Source organism: Choloepus didactylus, chromosome 14 (assembly GCF_015220235.1).
Source record: "Choloepus didactylus isolate mChoDid1 chromosome 14, mChoDid1.pri, whole genome shotgun sequence".
NCBI lineage: Eukaryota > Metazoa > Chordata > Mammalia > Pilosa > Megalonychidae > Choloepus > Choloepus didactylus.
The window spans coordinates 28,446,068-28,452,067 of record NC_051320.1 but is presented as its reverse complement, the minus strand read 5'-3'; positions in this window follow the sequence as shown (position 1 = coordinate 28,452,067).

The window sequence follows — 6,000 nt, the reverse complement described above, 5'->3', positions numbered from 1 at the left end:
AATAAACAAAATTAGAGATGAGAGTGGGGTCATTACTATGGATCCTGAAGAAATGTAAAAATCAAAAGAGAAAACTATGAACAACTGTAAGTCAACAAAATAGACAACTTGGAGAAAATGGACAATTTCTTGGAAACACATGAACAACCTAGACTGACCCAAGAAGAAAGAGAAGACCTCAACAAACCAATCACAAGTAAAATGATTAAATCAGTCATCAAAAATCTTCCTACAAATAAAAGACTGTGGCCAGATGGCTTCACAGGGGAATTTTACCAAACTTTCCAAAAAAGAATTGACACCATTCCTGCTCAAACTCTTTCAAAAAATTGAAGAAAAAGGAATACTACCTAATTCATTTTATGAAGTTAATATCACTCTAATACCATGAGTGATATACCAAAACCAGATAAAGATACTACAAGAAAGGAAAACCATAGGCAAAACTCCCTAATGAATATAGATGCAAAAATTCTCAACAAAATACTTGAAAATCAAATGCAAAAGCACAATGAAAGAATTATACACCACGACTAAGTGGAGTTTATTCCTGGCATGCAAGGTGGTTCAACATAAGAAAACCAATCAATGTAATACAATACGCTAATAAATCAAAAAGGAAAAATCAAAAGATCATCTCGTCAGATACCGAAAAAGCATTCAACAAAATTCAGCATCCCTTTTTGATAAAAACACTTCAATAGCTAGGAATTGAAGGAAATTTCCTCAATATGATAAAGGGGATATATGAAAAACCCACAGTGTTTCAGTGAGAGACTGAAAGCTTTCCCCCTAAGATCAGGAATGAGACGAGTATGCCGACTGTCACCAATATTATTCAACATCGTGCTTGAAGTTCTAGCCAGAGAAATCTGGCAAGACAAAGAAATAAAAGGCATCCAAATTTGAAAGGAAGAAGTAAAACTGTCATTATTTGTAGATGATATGATCTTATATTTGGAAATCCTGAGAAACTGACCACAAAGATTCTTGAGCTAATAAACAATTTCAGCAAAGTGGCGGGATACAAGATTACTGTGCAAAAGCCAGTAATGTTCCTATACACTAGAAATGACCTGAACTGAAGGGACACTCAAGAAAAAAATTCCACTCACAATAACAACTAAACAATTCAAGTAGCTAGGAATAACATAACTAAGGACGTAAAAGACTTCTACACAGAAAATTGCAGAATTTAACTAAAAGAAATCAAAGAAGGCCTAAATAGGTGGAAAGATAATCCATGTTCATGGATAGGAAGGTGAAACATCGTTAGGATGTCAATTCTACCCAAACTAATCTACAGATTCAATGCAATTCCAACAACCTACTTTGAAGACTTGGAAAATCTAGTTATCAAATTTATTTGGAAGGGAAGGGGCCCTTGAATTGCCACAGACATTCTGAAAAAGAAGAATGAAGTGGGAGGACTTATACAGACTTTGAAGGCTACTACAAAGCCACAGTGGTCAAAACAGCAAGGTATTGGCACAAAGAGTTAACAACAGAGTGGTACATGGGAAAAACTACCCATTGCATATTATAGTCTATATTTAACAGGACTACCTTACCAGTACTACACTAATACTAGGGGTAAATAATTAGGGGCTGATAACAGCTTTGGGGTGTTTTGTGTTACGATAATTGTTAAAATTGAGAGTGATTATGACTGTACAACTAAGTGAAGATAATGTGAGACACTGATTGTTTATCTTGGACAGAATATATGCTATGTGAAATTAGGAACCCCCTACTTAATGAGTCAAGCCTTGATCTTGAGGCTTACTCTTGCAAAACTTATGGTTATAAAAGGAAAGCTAAGCCTACCTAAAATTAGGCCTAACAGGCACCTCCAGAGAACCTCTTTTGTTGCTCAGATGTGGCCTTTCTCCTTCTAAGCCCAACTCTGCAAATAAATTCATTAACCTCCCCACTACATGAGACATGACTCCCAGGGGAATGAATCTCCCTGGTGCTGTGATATACGACTCCCAGGAATGAGCCTCCCCTAGCATCAAGCGATTGAAAATGCCTTCTTGACCAAAAAGGGGAAAAGAAAGGTAATAAAATAAGATTACAGTGGCTAAGAGATTTCAAATAGAGTTGAGAGTCTATCCTAAAGGTTATCCTTATGCAAGCTTCAGCTAGATATTTCAAATGTCCACAGTATATAAAGTCCAAATCAACAGTAGTCCCCCAAATCCTAAAGAATACCCAGGTCCCTATCTAAGACTCTATAAAAGTTTCAGTCACTAAGTTTATTTTTCAGAAACTTGAATCCTCCAGAGTGTTCCTATGCCAGATAAGTCACAAAACCCAGAGGCAACAGCCTTTTCAAGAACAACAACCAGATGCAGCCTTTTCCCCCATAAGGTCAACATCCCTTTTCAATATGACCAAGTTAGAGTGGTCACTGCCTTGACATTCCTGAAGATCAAGAAGGTGATTAAATGAGAGGAAGGAGTAGCAACAGACAACATAGGATTTAACAAAGGATTATGAATACTCAGTCTTTATATATTTTTTTTAGATGCTAGGTTATTAGAATAACCAGAAGGAAATAACTGAAATGGTAAAACTGTAACCCATAACATTCTTTCAAATTTGCTCTCTAACTACTCGTTAAATCATACTTGGAAGGTTACCATTGTTCTGTGTACATGTTAAATTTCACAATAAAGATTGTAAAAAGGGTTACAGCAGGTGTATTTGCAACAGAATAGTCACAGGTAGGGGCATGTGACGGTTAGGGGGCATGGGGCATTACAGAAATAATGAGAGTGGATGTGTAGGCTCTGCAGTCAGGCAGCCTGAGTCTTACCCAAGTCACACTACTTGCTAGCTTTGTGACCCAGAACAAGATAGTTAAACCCTCTATTAAATAAGGATAATAAGGGTACCTACCTCATAAAGTTGTGCTGAGGATGAAATGCGCTAACGCAGGTCAAGTGCCTGGAATGGTGAATTGGCATGCAGTCAGCACCCAGTAAATACCAGTCATTGTGGAAGAGTAAATCATTTGTGAATATCTAAAAGAATAATTTATTTTAAACATTTTTTCCTTTTAATCCAAACTGAGAAATGCAAGAACCAAACAGACTATCACAAAAATTCAGCCATCCATATGATATTCCAAAATCTGTTTCCAGCGTGGTTCCAAAATTTCTCAAATATAGTTTAATTTGTGTGTGTGCTTGGTATGACTTCACTGTCCTGAGTGAACCTGAGTGACATTCTGTATGTTGTAAAAACTCAAATAGCCCAATTGCTTCTTTTAATATGACTAAATAGACATTGTATATCTATATAGTCCTTTACTAGTCAGATCTCTAATTTTAACTGATAGTGATTTATAAGAAGATGGTGAAAATAAAACATATCATTTGAAAACTAGATATAAATGACAATGCTTATACGAATTTCCCAGATTCTCTTTTTATCTGTTATATGTGCTTAGGCCACAGATTTACTTTCAAGGCTGTTTTTTTAAGAGCAATAAGAGCGTCCCATGTGCAGAAACCATCGGGGAACCTGGGAGCAGCACTGATCAGCTCCAAGATCCAGAGTGTCATTAAGGGGAAATGGCAAGAACTGGTTGCAGAAGAACTTCCTGATGATATCATGGAAATGGTGTTAAACAAGCAAAGTCAGGGCTAAGTGACTGATTCTAGGGATTGTCACAGTTTGGTTGAATGTCACTATTTCCAGGCTGCCTTTATAATCTTATTGCTCTTAGTTATGGTAGGAAGCGATTTTTGTTTTTTTTAAACCCAGCAAGGTATGTCCAAGAAACATTTAACTTTAAAAACCACTTAGCCAGCACATCTGGTGCATGTGGCCAGGGCTAAGCAGAGCCCAGGGGTCCAGGATCCAGATCCAGTAGCCCTGTAACCAAAGCGTCCCATGTGCAGAAACCATCGGGGAACCTGGGAGCAGCACTGATGAGCTCCAAGATCCAGAGTGTCATTAAGGGGAAATGGCAAGAACTGGAGTGATTGATACTAAGTCAGAACACGAAGACATCATTGACAATGGCCTCCATTTTGTGCAGGAGGATCCCTTGCCTCAGAAAAAAGCTACAGAGACGATTGCATATGATTCTGCTCATCTTTCTACTGAAATTCATGGGCCACCTGCAAGTCCAGAAGCAGGTGATGGTTAGTAACTTAAGCAGGCTTCAATTTCACCTGCAGCAGACCAGTATATAAGCTGCCGATAAATAAATAGAAAATGGCACTTTTATACAAATCAGAAATACTTAACCTAAGAGGAGATATAATCCCCTCTCCAGAACTAACTCTAAAAAATGAATTTTGAGGAAGAAAACTGTCAGAAGAGAAAGTTATCAGTGGTAAGTTCAGTTGCTAAGGTTAAAAAAATGATGGAGAATTGGAAGCGGTGGGTGATGATTTTAGCTCATGGATAAGAACATCTCAGCAGTGTGTCAGTGCCAGCAAAGGCTGAAAAGAAGCCTTCACTTCCTCCTTCCAAGCAAGCTTACAACAATGTAATTTTGAAGCTATAATGAAGCTCAGGAATCTGTTAAAAAACAAAAACACTCCTCTACTGTTCCACGGAAACAGAGATATCTATTTATTCCCATAACATGAATTTCTCATCAAGAACTTCTGCAGACGTGGTCCATGGTAAAGTAGGATCCTCAGATTAAGCTCCTCATTAAGGAGGAAACAAATTGGAAAATATGGGGGGGGGTATCGAGTGGTAATTGTTTTCCTGTCTATGAATTGATTCCATGATGGTAATAACTCTACAAATCAGTCAACACCCACAGTCCTTGCCCACACAAGATCATTTATTCTGAGAAAGCCAAACATGTCCAAGGAAATCGTAGTGGTAACAATCCAGTTGCTGGGGATAAAACTACACATATCCTTACTTTAAAGACATGATAGACAGACACAAAATCTCTTACAACCGTGTAAACCTGCATGCCCCAATTTTATTGTGGTGCTGAATGGAGATTCTCGGTAGTTCCTGAGAAGGACTGAGACCAGTAAGCCAAACTGCAGTCTTAAATAAGGGACTCCAAGTATCTTCCACTCTAGAATTCATTCACTGTTGGTCAGCAGGCAGCTTGATACCCCATGGTTGCCTTTCAAATGCTGAGATGAGAAACCAGAAAACTCCTAGAAGCCTGCCTGTAAGAATGGGTGTGCTAACCACCATCCTGTTTCACTTGGCAAAACTTTCCCATTAATGATTTTGCTAAAGAAAAATTTATTTGTCCATTCAAATTTAAATAAGATGGGAAATGTATTCAACCAAATGGTCCTTATGCTCATATGAACAGAATTCCAGTTTGGCCTCCAAAACTAGTAGTTAGAGCACCATCCTGTAGTAGTCAGTTCTACTATTCCTTCTTGGTTTGAAGGAAAATGAAATAGCCCTTCTCTCATGCAGAATACCATAGATTTACCACTCAGTATACAAGGCCCAACTGTACATATTACCATCCTATAATTACTATACAGCTGCATCATGCCTTGAAATGGATTCAACTCATGCCAGTAAATGACAGTCAAACCCAGAAGATCAGGGACTTTGAAAATTTCCATCAACTGGTGAATAGCGGGCCACAGAACTTATCACAGCCTCAAAACCTGAAACATATTAATTTCATGATATGAAGTGTACTGCTTATGGAATGTGTCTAATGTTTCAAAATTTTAAGTTTTTAAGTGGCTTTAATAAAAGCATTTTTTAACTGTGAAGAAAAGCCTGTGAGAGACGAAGCAAAATACGATTAAAATATTTTGAAATATGTTTGCACACTGCTATTTTAAGTCCTAGCATTTATAATAAGGATAATCTTAATGTGGTGATTTCCTCGTGATTAAGCATAGTACCACCGAGGTGTTCACAGATGCTCTTTGCATGCAAAAATGCAGTGGTAGGAGAGTCTTAGTTTGCCAGGCTGCTATGACAACTGCCAGACATATGGGTTGGCTTAAACAGCGTGCGTTTATTATCTCATGGTTT